We start from the raw sequence: 16,772 nt of genomic DNA on the forward strand, positions 1-16,772 counted from the left end.
TCAAATACAGATTTGCTTATTTAACTTCAAGGAGGAATCAATTCTGTTTCAAATGAAGAAGGAGATTTTGTGCCCAGAATGGCAGATAGGCTTATAAAGCTAATTCTGCTAGAAACAAGGGATATTGGAATTTGTGGAGAAGATGCCGTTCAAATGAAGATTGTAAGCCCTAAGAAGGTAGTGTGACCAGGCTCTTTTATTCATCATTATCTACTCAGGACAGTCATGGATTGTGTTCAGCATTTGCGAATATTTCTAGTATAAATACTTGAATCTCTTAAAAGTGATCCCCAGAGGCAAAAAGTCAAGGCTTCACAGAACGTCTTCTAAGGTGAATAATTTAAGTAAATATCCAGGATTCTTGTTAAATATGATCAAGACATTTTTTACTTCAATCCCTTTAAGAGTAAATGGGAGGAAATGTTATGTTCAATGAAAGCAAGAAATGATGACCACTCCCAGTCACTAAGTCCACTGCTTCCTGATACCTGAAGTCAACCCGCAGACAGGGACATACTGACAGCCTGTCCCCCATCACAATAAGCAGTGTCAGATCTGAAAAGGCATATCCAGTAATTAGAAAGAAATGCAAACGGGCACGTGTAAATCCTTTCTCTTAACAAAGCCAACCTATCAAGACTATATTGCTTGCTTCCAAATCCCATTTTCAAGGTTGAAATCTGACTGTAAATGTCCCTCCTCCTCCCTCTAGGGGAGACATGCTTAGGGCTGGCTCAGGATACCATCATGGTGATGGGAATTAAAACGAGAAAAGCATTTGAACTTTTATTTAAGCTGTCCCCTCACATTGTCCATGACTTAGATTCCTAACTCAGTGAAGCTGCCTGAGATAAAGCAAATTCAACAACGTTAGGAACGCAGTCATCTCAAGATTCTGGCCGTAGGCACAGAGAAACTATGGGATAACGGGTTTTGCTAAAATCTCCACCAACTCCCTGAACTCTTGAATCTGAGAAGAGACTTGTTCTCCAGGGTGAAGAATAACTGACTGGACAAGACCGAGTTTATTTATTTGTTCATTTTTGAGAGAGAGAGCGTGAATGCATGCAAGCATGGAGGGGAGGGGCACAGGGCGAGGGAGAGAGAATCCTAAGCAGGCTCACACTCAGCGTGGAGACAGATGTGGGGCTCGATCTCACAACCCTGAGATCATGACCTGAGCCAAAGTCAAGAGTGGAACGTTCAACCAACTGAGCCCACCAGGTGCCCCACCATGGAGATTAAAGTAACAAAGTGAATCAAAGCTACAGAAAGATCCCTTGCGTTTCAATCATTGCCCATTGCCAATGGTCTATTCTAAGATAAGCAAAAATCAGAAAAGAGCCAAGAGAACATTGTTGCCTTATTTGCAAAGCAGGTGAGGTGGAATGAGAAACATCAGCAAAAAGAAAATATGATACACTTCAGAAAGGAAACAGCAATCTCAGCTAATTCTTCATAGTCTACAAATAACTTTTAATACATGATTTCTCAAAAGGAGTTACAAGAAATGTCTCCAGATATTACAAAACAACAGAGGAATATGTAAATTAAGTTGGGAAAGCTAGTGAAAAGAAATGAAAGACAAAAATAAGAATTTAAAAGGTTTGGAGGACCGTAAAATAGCCTCAAAAAGACTAAAATATTGCCAGAAACACAGGGGATAGGTATAGGGCAATCACTCAAAGTAAAACAAAGAAAAGGGCAAACATGTTTAGAATGAGAAAAATGATGGCAATGAGGGAGCGAGGATAAAATGTTTACATTGTTGGTGTTCCTGGAGAGCAGAACAGAAGGAAAATTCACTTCAAAGATGTGACAGAAGAGACGTTTCTTGAGATGAAGCAACACTGGAGAGTAGCTCTCAAAACGTGGTTCTGGGAAAAGCTGCTACACCATGAACTTCTCATCAATACCTAGCCTACTGATGTTGCCAAATGGGAAAAGTCAAGAGATCATCCTAGAGGTATTCAGGGAGAAAAACGTTTTCAACAGTTTCAGTACCTTTATAGAGATGCTTAGTGTAGGAACTTAACAGAGCAATGACTAAAGTCTGAAAGAATATGTTCTTCAAAATCGTCCTTGGACTGAAGGACATCCGGCAGCAACCATGACTCCTTGAGAACTGTCAACTCTGGAATGAAACAATTCAGATAGTGGGACAGTAATTCTGAACTTGAGAAGTCTTGATCAGAAGGAGGTCTGGTGTGCGTGGAATCCATCCCAAGATAGTTCCAAGATAAAATGGTGGAGGGAGTTTTGGAAACTCGACTGAGCTGACTTGTTACAAAATGACAATAGGACAGACAAAACTGGAAAGTCAGGGAGAGAAAAAGTGCCAGGAAGGTATTTGTAGAAAGTCCTTCATCTTTCATAGAAGGGAGTCAATGGAGGACTACTAAAGCAAAAAATATGCCTAACAAAAACATAATAGCTCCAACCTTTCAAAGACTTTTCTTTTTTAATGAGGATTTTTTAGGAAGACCAATCTTCTTGAATATCAGTTATATTTTCAGCTTAACTCCATTTTTATTTTGACATAAATCGTATCTTTAAGAACATGACACTTCGTTTTTAAAAATGAGTGCCACGCATTTAATGATTACATTTGCTTGTTTGAATGTTTGTAGATTTGCGAGGGATGGTATTGAGTAAACACAAACTCTGCTTATCTTAGTTGACTTTTGGGAATCTTCTTTATACTATTCTGTATTATCTGAATTATTTAACATATTTTAACTGTTGGAGGAAAAAAAAAAGCAGAAAATGCATTTGTGGGGGAATAAGACCAGATCCATCCACACCTTCAGAGTTTGGGTTACCTTACCTACCTAAACATCTCATTAACGAGAATCTAGAGGATGAATATAGATTTGCTCAAGCTCCTTATCCACCTGTGCACACCTTCCCAGACCCACCCTGTTCTTCACCTTGATGGCAAGAAGCTATTTGATTTTTTTCTCCCCTCTCTTCTCCATGCAGAATCAGGGACCATAAAATCAAATGTTCAGTCCAGGACACGAAACTGAATCCTTCACTTTTGCCCCCTTCCTTCATCTTAAAAGATAAACTGATATAAATTAAACATGAATAAATGCAGGTTCTCTAAGCTTCTCCTAGTTTCAAAGCTCCAAATACCATGTGTTCATCCAACAGAGATAACATTGGTTTTAAAAATCCCCAAGTTGTAAGCGGTTTACTGCCATGAACAGACGTCCTTTGCTCAGTCACACTGAGGTCTACCTGCTCTTACGTCTCTCTGTGGGCTCCCTGACATCATTTTGACAACGTCTGTCTTTATTAAATAAAAACCAAAGCAGTCCATCTTATTGTCTTGGTTGCATAGGGAGAACTATGGCCTAACTCCCAGAAAACAACAGCAGCTTTTGAGAGCATCAGGTTAATGCGAGTTGAATTTTAACCTCGGAGACCATTCTGATCAAAGAGGTCACTGATATGTAACTGAGGTACTAGTTATTGCTACCATGGCCATCATACTGCAGTCTATAAATGCATCAAATTAACATGTTATACACCTTACATTTGCATGTCAAATACATTTCAATTTAAAATGCTGGGAGGAGGAATCCAAAGATCTAATAAGTAAATAAGCCCTTGGGTCCGTGAAGTTGGGATTTTTGCGCAGAACCCCTCAAACGACACACCTGGGATCAGAACCCAGCTCTTTCTACCAGCCTACCCTTTGAGAATTAAGGTGCTCTCTATACTGCTTTCCATTACCCAGCTCTGGAGGGTGACATAATGGCAAACAAAGGGAATATCCATTCCAAACCAAGCAGATCTGAGTAGGAATCCCCTTCTCTTTCCAAGTACGAATGTAGCTTTGTAGGAATATAAACATTTTTCTTACTGTTCCTTTTCTCCTATCCTTTCCTATCCCCACCCCATTACAGGAAGAGAATATCCCATATTTTAGTGGGTGGATCTTTTTCTTTAATTCACTTGGCTTGCTTTTTTGTTGATAGGGAAAATTAACCTGGAATTTATGTATAGAAGTATTCAGTCCACCTATGTGGGTGTTCATCAAGGTAAAATGAATGCCGTATAAATTAATTAAACCCAAGGCAAAGCTGTGCGTTTTCCTTTGACACGGGCATTTTAAGGGGCTGTGATTGATACATCATTAAAAGAATTAGGTTTCAGGTTAAATTAATTATTGAACCATTCCATGCTGATGTTCTCCATTGTGTGTGAGATTGGACAGGCCGGCCTACCGCTCTGCATGAAACAGGCTGTCACACCAGGGGTGTTCAACTTCCAGCGGCTGGAGAATGGTAGTCCTGGAAAGAGACAACGTTGTAGATAAAATGTGCGTTTTTATAAAATAGTAATGAATTTTCACCACAAAAGAAATTGCTTGAACAGCTTTTGTCTGTATAGCTCCCATAACTACACATCCAAGAAGTAAAATCATGAGTTTTGCGCTTTCAGTGCTCGGATCTCTGTGTTAGGAAGCCATCTTGGATTGACGTCATTGATGGGGGTTCATAGAACACCCTATTACTAGAAAGTCTTATTGTAATGAGTGCTCTGCCCCATTTTTAAGAAGCTGATCGTGAAATGCAATTTAATTCAGGGACACTACTGCAACTTAGCTTAAAGTACTTATTAATAAATGTAGCTACAGTATGAGAATGGTTGGAATGGAGAGCCCGCTTAATAAGAACACTGGAGGATCAAACACCACTTTCCCTACTTTATGGATCAGTGGTGTCTCCATAAACATTCGATTCATTTATCAGTCTTATCTTATATATTTATCTAGGTAAATGCATCATAGGCATGCAGAGATTATTCATTGCAGTCTATGCCGGAGCAAATATTTCAATGCATGCCTCTTAGATTGCAGGCATCACTCTAGGTGATAATAAGCAAATAATTGGGGTCTCCACGTCTGTGGATTTTATATTTGTGTGTGCAGAAAGTTCTAGCAAGAGATGAGCAAACAAATCAATGAACGAGGCTATTTTAGGTATGCTAAGTGTGGTTAAAATTAAACTGGGTGAGGAAAGGTAAGTGGGGTGTGGGACTTAATTTAGATCAACAGCTCACTGAAGGTTGTACCAGACACCCTGTGCTAAGCAAAAGGCACGAGGGGATGATGTGAGAGCTGTGACCTCCAGCCAGTGGACAGAGCAATTGGGAGACCCATCTATCTTTCACTTTCAACCCAAGGGGGATTGAAAACTAGCCCTTAAACCTGTCCCACGTGTGGATCCTCATTTGCTTAAACTGAGAAGTACCGTCTTCATGCGCAAAACTGATTGAATTAGGAATGGAATATAGTCAGGTCATAGTCAATAGGACCATAGGCTACGTTTTCTGGGGCTTTTCTCTTGTCCTTGATGACATGCTGTGAGTATGTAAGTCTGGAAATGGTGAGTGATTTTTCTACCAGGTTCATGTACAGACAGCAGTGTAAAGAGAAAAAGAGATAATTGTGTGTTTGAACTATTTGGTGCCTTCTCAAGCTAGTCCCACATCTGGATGCTTAATAAATTGCCTTTATTTAGACCAGTCTGAAGGGTATTTTTCTGCCACTTGAATATATTCCTGAATAATATGGAACCCTTTGGTCTCATGGTCTCCTTTCCTAGATTTTAATCTTAGTCTCCTAAATGACCTGCCACTTGTCCTTCTCCTGAATCTATTTTCCTAACCATAGCCAAAGGGTATCTTTAAGTCATAAATGCAATCATGGTGCTTCTTTGCTTAAACCTTAATGGTCCACCCTTGCCCTCAACAAAATTCCAAATATCTTTTTAAAAAGATTTATTTATTTATTTATTTTGGAGAGAGAGATGAGGGAGGGGGGAGGAAGGCGAGAGGGAGAGGGGGGAAGAAACTTAAGCAGACTTCATGCTGAGCATGGAGCCCAATGTGGGGTTTGATCTCATGAACCTGAGATCATGAACCTGAGATCACGACCTGAGCCAAAACAAAGAGTCATGCTTAACCAATTGTGCCACCCAGGCACCCCAAAATTTCCAAATATCTTAACATGAATGTGTTATCACACTCTGCCTTTTAATTGCTATATTACCTTAGGTAAGGCCTTCAATTTCTCTGTCCTCATCTATTAAATAAAAGTAATAGGTACTATCTGATAAGCATTGGCATGAATTGAAATACGTTCAGTGCACTGAGCAGGGTGGCAAGGGGAGCAGTGCCCATTAACTCTGGGTTTTCCACATTTCTTGCCTCCCTTGTAGTTGGGAGTGGTCATGGAACTAGTTTTCTCTAATGAGCTGTGGGAGAAAAGTGACCTGTGTTAAGATCAGAGCAAGGCACTTGAGAGGAGAAGTGAATTTCTGTGATCTCTGTCCTTCCACTGTGTGGACTCAGGCAGCTACAAAGGTTTCCCCCATAAGATGGCAACACTGAGTCACTACTACAGGGCTACGTGATCGTCAGTGCACTTCCAGAGGAGAAAACAAGCCATATATATAAAGCCCCTTAAGATGTAAGGGGATACTTGTTACGACATTATTACCTGTCTTAGCCTGACTCAAACAAAAAATTCCTAGCGCATGGCAAGCCCTTATCTAATTGTTGGCAATTACGGCTGGTCCTTCCTGGCTTTCCTCTTGCGGGAACAAGCCTCAGGAAAGCCTGAAGCCTGGATCTGCCAAGAGATGCTGGCTCTGGCAATGATGTTGGTGTGCACAGTCTTAGAGGACACATCAGGAGGGTTCACTGCTGTTCTGTACCAGTTGCTTCCACCTCATGTTCAACCTGATCAGTAGGGAAGCCACCAGAGTCCACGCTCACTCAGCCCGAGTGAGTGTTATAATCTCAGTAGGAACTCTGAGCCCAAGGTACCATTAGCTCCCTTGAACAGATCCCGTGTGGTGATGACTTTGGCTTTGCATGGCTGCCTCTGAACAGATGTATTTCCATATGCTTTGTCATGAGTATAAGTGGATGCTCTCAGACATGTCTGTTTGGTGTTGGAAGGGAGGAAAGACTTTTTCTGTGTCTCCCTCGGTTCCATAGCTGAGTCTTCAAACAAAAAATACTGACAGGCAGATTAACAGAAAATGTATACATGTGTATTAATGTTGAATATTGTGTGTACCAAGACATCTTGGGGAGAAAGGTGAATACCCTAGAAAGCAGTGAGATTTGAGAGCTTCTCCGCCATCTTAATTAGGGAAGGGAAAAGTGTGTGAGCCTGTGGGGAGAGTAAATGATTTTAGGAAAGATGACTGGTCCTTAGAAGAACAGATAGAGGTGTGACAGTTTGCGACAGAGTCTGGGTGTGGGGTTGATGTCTAGTCTCCTCTCCCGGGACAAAACTCAGTCCTTCTCAGTGACAACACTCCTGGGGAGAGCACTGATGACAGTTGAGTTCCTTTTGGAGGATGTATCTTTAGGCAGATGAAGGAAATTCAGAGAAAGCCTCTCCCTGCATCTGCCGTGTTTCAAGTGCCTATAGTCATAATCAACATCCCAATACAGTTCATTTGGGGGTGCCATGTCCTGAACACCCTCAGCAGGAATCCATCCATCCAACCCATCCCATCCCATCCCATCCCATCCCATCCCATCCCATCCCATCCCATCCCATCCCATCCCATCCCTGTGCTTCTGTAATAATCATATCCCCATTCCGCCTCATCATCCCCCTTCCCCGAACACCACGCTTTCAGGGAGAGTGAACTCTGGTTATTGATACGCTAGTTTACCCTGCTTCTCACAGTTTCACGTACTTGTTCCCTCGGACCCGTGTATATCTGCCAACACAAGACCTCCTATTCCCCTTCTTCCTGATAGTCCTGTTCACCCTGCAGTCATGCCTTAGATGTCCCTTTCTTGCCTGTAATTAATGTGTGCGCTTTTTCTGTGTGCGTCGATAGAAACCTTCATGCACTTACCCATTGTACCTACATCCATTTTGTTGTAGCTGCTAGGTCACTTCTCTCTGCAACCTACTGACCTGTAGAGCCCTGAGGACCCCCTCAAGGACTGAGTCATCATCACTATCTTGGTGCCTGACAGTCCACAATTGTTTGAATAAATGAAGATCTACTAGGCATCACCTTGGAGAAGCACAAATACTGATTTCACCAAATGAACTCGTGTTCTAGTTGTTTTTGCTTTTTCTTACACTCTCTTGACTTGTATTTAAAAAAAGCCTAAGAAAACAGGAAAAGGTAAAAGAAATATTGGAACTTAGCTGTCCTTTGTTTCCCCTTAATTACAGTATCTTTAACGACTAAAGACCATAGAAAGTTCCAAGAATAGAAAAACAATTAGCAAATTCATTAACTGTTGGCTTATGCTTTCAGTCTTAAGGATAATTAGTTGTCTTATACTACGACATGGATTAATGCCTTGTGCATGGAAGCAGCCTATATTTCATGAGTATTTTTGCAAAATAGAACAGGGTGGCAAGCCTTGCGAATGGATTAATGCAGTGACGTTTTGCGTCAAGCAGAGTCTCTACTGATACAGCTGAATTTGAGTGTGGAGGTAGAAAGAGAAATGCAATGATTTGCTAGTGTTTGAATTTCGGCAGAGTTCATCTAAAGTGTCAAATTTCATCATGGGAGCGAGAGATCCTGCCTAAGAATAGCAGAAACTCAGAAGGGGGAATGAAACATGAGAGACTATGGACTATGAGAAACAAACTAAGGGCCTCAGAGGGGAGGGGGGTGGGGGAATGGGATAGACCGGTGATGGGTAGTAAGGAGGGCACGTATTGCATGGTGCACTGGGTGTTATACACAACTAATGAATCATCGAGCTTTACATCTGAAACCAGGGATGTACTGTATGGCAACTAACATAATATAATAGAAAATCATTAAAAAAAAAAAGAATAGCAGAAACTCTTTGTCATGTAGACGTCTTCAATTATTTATATGGCCTGATGATGTTTGAGAAAGTTAGTGATAATTACTGGCTGATCCAAATTTATATTTGAGGGTTCACTGAGGCAAATTATTAATTCATTAAGTAGCTTTTTGTCTTTGCATGTATTCCACGCAGGACTCTATCCTAGGAACTGTGGAGTGAACACTGGAATAGGACGGTATAATTCACGGGAAAAAGCAAACACACAAATAAATGTAATTTGAGGTAAAGGATGAAGCACTGATTTAGGAGAAATAGTAAGGTACTGGGTTTTAGAGTAAGAAGGTTTCTTCCAGGTGGGAAGATCAGGGGCATCTTTATAAATGAAGTGACATTTGACTTGATCTCTGGAAAAGAGAGGGATATTTGGATACAGAAACATTCTCACTTTGAGGGGAGCAGGAATCAGTCTGGTCAGTTCCCAAGCTGAAGTTATTTCTAAAGGAGCCCCTGGAAAGGAGAAGGGGGGGAGCTTTACCTCATTCACTAATTACCTTAATACCCACATCCTCTGGTTGACCAGGTAATATCAGTTTTAACACCCGGGCTCGGTTCCTCAGGAGATAGTTGTTTTTCTCCATAATGACTGTCCTCTGAGTTTGAATTCATACTCTGTCTCAGCACCGCAAGATTCTCCTTCAAATGAAATCATTTAGAAATTTCAGGTGTCTGTGATCTGACTGATCCTTGATATACTTGCCAGAACAGACATCTTAGCAGCAAAGTAGGACTTTGATTCTCCAAACGACTAGAGAAATAAGCCTTTGGGATCACAAAATGCTAAACAGCTTCATTCCAGGAAGAATCTAGGGCTGGTGATGGTTCCATCCATTCCTGTAAAGTCTAGGATGAAAATGCAGTTTTTCACATGCAAACTTGGGTCACTCATTTAGAACATGGCTTTAAAATATCGTTGGGATTGACGAGGTACCAGTGTCACCACTAGCCAAGCCTGGTTAATCTGGATGTGAGTACAAACAAGGCAAGTTGTATATTAATCTCTGCCTGTATTTTATGTAATGGCAGTGCTTTGTAGAAAGCGGGCATCTTCGCCTTTGTCTGTTAGGGGCCCTTTAAAAATGGCATGAATGTCATCTTAGAGGGTAGAAAATAAATGACCTCATTTGAAGACACCATGTTATAGTAACAGCTGATTATGTAATGAGTTCCTGTTGTTTGAACTGCCCAGAAAAGGACAGAATGGGGCAGAATAATCTACATTCTGACTCTCGTGGAACATGGTGTATTTATCTGGCCAGTATCCTGTGCCATCCAGTGAAGGGTGTCTCACAGGAAAGCAGGTCTATTATGCGGTGGGAATTAAGTGGAAGCAAAATGACCGTCCTCATGATTGCATACCAGTAGTGAGCCTTTGAGGCAAAGAACAATAGAGGAAATACAAGTTTTCATTACAGCAAAAAGTACCATCTCTGGCCCTAGTTGACAGTACCAAATTCTACAATTGCATCAATTCCTCTTATATCCTTTATGGACTTGAGTCTTGCCAGTTGAGTTGGGGAATGAGATTCCTATGATTTTAATATTACGTAATGCCTCCTCTTCCATGACGACCAACACAATATATTATTACAATGAAGGTAGCTATCACTGTTTGGTAGACCACGTTGACGCTCAAAGGCAAATTAATCTTTTGTTTCATTGATACCTATGACTTCCTGACCCCACAATGGCCAACACTGACATCCAAGAACAACAGAAGCCTATTTTAATGATCTGTTCATTAAATGACTTGTTTTTCTCCAGCCTCATTAAAGAAGGGCCAAGGAATGAGAGAATGCTTGGAAATAAAGAATTAGGTAGAAAACCTCTGTTAGCTATAGGACTATTTCTTTCGAATTCATGCAGATCAGAAAACATTGTTTTCCTAGGTTTCAGGAAAATATCCAAAAGTGATAATTCATTTGGTACTGTATTCTTCCCGTTTAAGGAAATGCAACATGGTTTTCCAAAGACAGTAATTTTTCCTGTGTTCTGTTTGATTTAGGAACCAGTCAAGTGTTTTTAGACTCAGGAGGGGATTATCACTCCTTTGTTGTCCAATGCCAGATACTCTAATATTTCGTACTTTTCATCTTCTATAAAATGGTGCGCAAGAAATATGTCCTATTTACTTAATGAGATTTTTGTGCAAAGATTAAATTACAAAATTATAAAATTACTTCTCTACTGCCTGGAATTTCTTGAACAGGAAATCAGTGATATTTGTTAATAGTTAATGATTTGCAGAATGTGACATTTTTGATTAAAACATAAAGTGATTCAGAAGGAAAAGTGCTTCCTCATATGTGCGTACGAAAAGACCCACAGAAGGCATCCAATTCTAAGGTACCCGTCCAGCAGATTATACAAATAAGGATGCTTTCAAGAATGTGAAGGGATGCAATTTAAAATGGTGTTGGACAATAGGTATAAACCGGGAATTGTGGGTTTATCCAAATACCCATTTTCAGCTGAGGAAACTCTCATCTAGATAACTGGCTTCGCTAGGAGAGACAAAGGCTATTCAAAAGCTATCCCCAAGGTTAAACTGTTAGGACTAACTCTGGAACTCCAATACATGTAACCCATAGCTAACTGCAGCATGTCACACACTATTTTAAAAATGTGTTGGGGCGCCGGGGTGGCTCAGTCATTAAGCGTCTGCCTTTGGCTCAGGGCGTGATCCCAGGGTCCTGGGATTGAGCCCCACATCGGGCTCCTCCGCTGGGAGCCTGCTTCTTCCTCTCCCACTCCCCCTGCTTGTGTTCCCTCTGTCACTGGCTGTCTCTCTCTCTGTTAAAAAAAATTTTTTTTTAAATGTGATATTGCTGAGTGAGGTGTAGCATATGACTTCTTTCAGCTCCAATGAATGTCTTTCTCTCTTTACTTTCTGTGATGTTCTAGAAATAGGAGTTCCTGGTTACCTTGGTAATTGTGACCAGGAATGCATTGTGTTGCTTTAGCAGTCAAAAACATTCTCTATCCCTTCAAAAAAGCACCACGCCCAGAAAGTTTTACAGGTTGAGTCTCAGTGAAATTTCAGTAAAGAGAACTCTTTCAAAATATGAACTCTTTCAAAAATATAACAGGGATTAAAATTTCCCAATGCACTTTATAATGCTAGTGGGGCTTTGATACAAAACTAGTCCATGTATATTTTGTGTGTCTGAAAATTTCCTCATATTTCAGATTGAGCATATTGTAAAATGCTTCATGGCAACAGATTAGTACTACCTGTTCACATCTTCAGGAGAAAACTTCATAGCCATATGACCATAGCATGGACTTATAATTTTAAAGATTTATGGGTGCCACTATAAGAAATTTACTGATGTGTATCCCAAATAACCCCCTGAACAAACCTGGGAGGGCACAGTTTATTAGGCAGGTCCCATAGGGGAATCATGCAGATATCTGGGAAATGGCATGCTAGATACAAGGACCCCAAGCACAGATGCACATGCTGGGAGCAAATAGTTAATGTGTTTACGCAATAGCATAAGAGGTGTTATGGCTGGAAAAGAATGACCAAAATAAGCAGCTAGAGATTAGACCAGAAATGTATCAGGATCCCATGAGAGGTAGGGCTTTCTAGGCCCTTGTAAGAAATGTAACTGTTTCTTTGAGTGAGAAACAATTCAAGAAACTCAAAAAGAGAATCTGAATCCACATTTTAAAAGAATTAATCTGGCTGGTGAGTTGACAATAGACTGTAGGGTGACAGGTCAATACAGAGACACCTGTTAGGAAGGTGACTGCAGTAATCTAGGTAAGATATGCTGGAGGCTAGGACCAGGTGTGGGTGGAGAAGGTGGTGAGAACTGGTCAGACTTTAGATATGTTTTGACCTTAGCTGAAGAGTGTTTGCAGAAGAGAGGAGATAAGGATGATTCTTGCATAAACTATAGCTTGGGTGTAGAGCGAGAATTTGTTTTTTCCAGGATATTTTGAATTCTATTTCAAAGGCATCATGGATAACCTTATCTCTTGCTTATAGCCCTTACTGAGAACTTCAGGGAGTAGCTAATTTTCTCCAACACCCTGAAGTTTTCCTTCCAGCTGCTCCAAGCTGTGATGGGCACAGAGTCTGAGTCCCAAGAAATAATTGGTGGGGATTGAACTAGTATTCCAAAACTACATGTGAATGCCAACCAACTTCCCAGACCAGGGTAAAGTTCTCATGTTCTCCCATCTTTATGATTGGCTCAGCACACCCAACATTTTAGATGTGTGAATTGTGGCACACCACTCTTTGGACATTATTTTATGAATAGACAATTTTGGATGGCAAATAAATTTAGAAATTATTCACATGGGCTTTTAAAAGCATGGTGTATATTGGTGTTTATAACTTACATTCGGGGCAGGGCAGTTTTCAGGTCTGGCTTAACCAAAAGCTCCTGTTCCATTTTTTGTTGGGATTTCTTTGGCTTTTGGCCTTCTCTGAGGGTTGGTTTCATATTCAGGTGCTTCCCCTTTCTTGTGTCAAAATGGCTGTAGCATTCCAGCCATCACATCAAACACCACTGTGTCCATAGGAGAGAGGATGTTCTCCTGTCGGAGGATGATAAACTAGAGTCCCAAGATTAGCTCTGATTGGACCATTTGTGTCACATGCCCACCAAATGCTGATTAGTCCAAGCTGAGACACCCCAGCAGCAGGAGTGAGTTCATGGTCTATCCAGATCTGTGAGCTATGTAGATAAGTGGTTGGTATTGAAATAATAATATGGGTGACATTTACAAGAGGGATTAAATGAATAGGCAACCTATATGCCCTCTGCAGTCATTTTGTCAATATTTATTAATCATACACTCATGCTATCTGGCTGCTTTGATTTTTAAACAATCACATGTGCCCATAACTATTTATTTACCAATATGCTTTAGCTGTTGTGGTAGGCAGCATCTAAGATAGCTCCAAATCATCCCTGCCTCATGATATTCATACCCTCATGTTGTCCCTCCCTTCAGTGTGGGCTGAAATCAAGCAACTATTTCCAATAAAGAGAATACAGCAAAATAATGGGATGTCACTTCTGGGACTAGCATTCCATCTGGGCACCATCTCTCCTCCTCTTGCTCTGAGGAAGCCAGCTACAATCTTTGGAGCAGTCCTTTGGAGAAAATCACATGTAAATGAAATGCCATCCCTGGCCAACAGCCAGTGAGGACCTAATGCCTACTTGGAAATGGGTCCTTCCACAGTCAAATCTTGAGATAAGACCCCAGCCTCAGCTGACATTTAATTGTAACCTTGTAAGAATTCCTAAGCAAAGGGACCCAGTTAAGCTATGTCTGGATTCCTGACCCACAGAATTTATGAGATACATTATTGCTTATTTTAAGTTACTAATTTTTGGATCTTTTTTTTTTTTTAAAGATTTTATTTATTTATACGACAGAGATAGAGACAGCCAGCGAGAGAGGGAACACAAGCAGGGGGAGTGGCAGAAGAAGAAGCAGGCTCCCAGTGGAGGAGCCTGATGTGGGGCTCGATCCCATAACGCTGGGATCACGCCCTGAGCCGAAGGCAGACGCTTAACCGCTGTGCCACCCAGGCGCCCCTGGATCTGTTTTTATGCACCATTAGACAACTAATACAATTATAATGTCTCAAATTTGAAATCAATTAATATTTCAACACCAGGGGCTTGGCCAACCAAATGATAGTATCTCATGTTGAAGAAGTGGGGTTAGACCACTTGAATGAGAATACCACTCATCTCCTTTTACCTCATTGACAACTGTGGCCAAGAAGCATAACCCTCTCTCTGATAGTCAGGTCTCTGTAACTAATAGCGTGTATTTCATAAGGTTATCAGAGATGTTAAAGGACATAATCCATCCCTCAACAAAGTGCCTGACAAAAAGCAAACCATCAAAAAGCATCAAGGGAAGAAAGTTGTTGTTTTTTTCTTCAATGATTGTGTACCTGTTATAAAGCATGAGCCTGAGGAGTATTTATGGATATGGGAAATGTTCACAACTTATTAAGTGCAAATTCAGGTTATAAAAACATGCTGATGCATAGACACAAAGTCTAGGGGTTGTATGTTAAAGTGTAAATTGACTAAAATTGATGATGATGATAATGGCTAACTCTGAATAAAAACTAGCAAAGGTACACTTTATGTGGGTGAATTGTATGGTATGTGAATTATAGTTCAGTAAAGGTTTAAAAATGTAAACAGTGTTTTTCTTTATGTTGTAGACTTTTGTATGCCTCATTAAACGTTTTGATGTTCTCTACTGTGACCATTTTTAAAAATAATCGGAAAGTCTTATTAAAAATCTAGTAATGAATCCAGTTTAAAAATATGTGGTAGGTATATGGTAGGAATGTTTGTCAAAATTCCATTATTGGCATTTATCTCTAAGTATACACAGTTTAGTAGGGATTCATCATTCTTGTGAGCTAAACAAAGAACTTTTTTTTTTTTTTGCTTTACTTCATTTCTAATATGCTATTAAGGCCAAAAATTTATAGATAGGAGTAAGCAAATCGGATTGTCATGGTGAGTAGTCTATCATCTGAGAGGACAAACCAAGCATTGGAAATTCTCCGATATAATTTCTTATAACTTTGTTTATAACCCAGGCTGAAACACTGAGACAGAACTGTTTTAAAAAAATGCAAAGGATACAGGGCCAGCATACAGTATTACTTGATTGGCTGTTATTTCTCCAGCATTGTTCTAAGCATTCTGCATCGAGTATCTCTTGGAATGCCCTGTCTGTCCCGTGAGGCAGGTCTAGGAGATGCTCCTGTTTGTAAATGGCTCCCAGTGATCCCTACCTCCTGACCCTTTATGGTTTTGTGTGACTCCCTCCCTTTGTGTGTGTGCAGGAGACCTCATGACTTGTTTCTAATGCATAGAATACTGCAAAGGAATGAGCTATCGTCTGTGATTAGGTCATAAACGTGATGTCCATCTTGGTAGTATGCCCCTTCTATTGCGTTCTTGACTTGAAAACTTTGGTGATGCAGGCTGATGTGTTTGAGAAGTCCATGAAGGAAGGAACCAAGGCAAACCTGTAGACACCACTCACAAAGAAACTGAGGCCCTCGGTCCAACAAAGTGTGAAGAACGGAATCCTGCCAGTGACCGCATGCCCTGGGAAGTGGGTCCTTCCCCTGTTGAGCCTTCAGATGATTATGGTCAGAAGACCCATCTAGGCTGTGCCGAGTTTCCTGACTGAAGAAACAGCAAGACAACATAGGTAAGTTGTTTTAAGCCTCTCCATTTTGGGATAATTTTTCATAAAATAATAACATTCTATTATTGTATTTTCAAAGTGGGAAATACATCAAGTTGAGATAACAAAAAAAGATGTCTGTTTTCAGATAAGTAGGTAAAACTGGAATTCCTTACATTAGAAGGTATTCCAGCCAGGCAGAAAATAGATTTCAACAAATTTTAATGATTTGGTAAATTTGTCATTGTAGTGTATTCATAAATGTGTGGTTGATAGGAATGAGTTTTGGGTTCTCTCTTACCCTTTGGAGAGCAAACTTACTTTCTCACAGAACATGTCAAGGCACGTTTGTGTGATGAAAATCGAGCCCTAGCCTGCTTTGCCCCTCATGACCACCCCCATGTTGTGTTAAGGAGAACAGTCCACAGTTCTTAGTTTCCACAAGGCAGCTTTTTACTCTGCAATGCTAACCACCTCTTTCTGAGTTCTCAGAAATCCTGGAGGTAATTCAAAGCACGAATATAGACTCATTTCTATACACACTGTACGACAAGACTATTTTTGCTGTCTGAGTGGATCCCTCATACGGTGTCAGTAATGATGCCTCCTTTGGGGACTGGCAAGTTTATATGGGAGCATTTCCCATAATGCTCTGAGGTGAACTGCCAGTTACCGCAGCTGCTCACTGCGTG

General features: G+C 40.6%; 1 protein-coding gene across 2 annotated transcripts in view; it reads left to right on the forward strand.

Annotated features, from left to right (window-relative positions):
- PUDP (pseudouridine-5'-phosphatase) overlaps positions 1–16,772 on the forward strand; it is a 591,649-nt gene that overhangs the window by 456,929 nt on the left and 117,948 nt on the right. For both annotated transcript variants that reach the window (XR_003311294.4, XR_008960577.1), the window contains exon 8: positions 15,872–16,104. The gene's annotated coding sequence lies outside the window, so the exon portion shown is untranslated. The remainder of the gene's footprint in view (positions 1–15,871; positions 16,105–16,772) is intronic.

This window comes from Ursus arctos, chromosome Y (genome assembly GCF_023065955.2).
Source record: "Ursus arctos isolate Adak ecotype North America chromosome Y, UrsArc2.0, whole genome shotgun sequence".
In the NCBI taxonomy this organism is placed as follows: Eukaryota; Metazoa; Chordata; class Mammalia; order Carnivora; family Ursidae; genus Ursus; species Ursus arctos.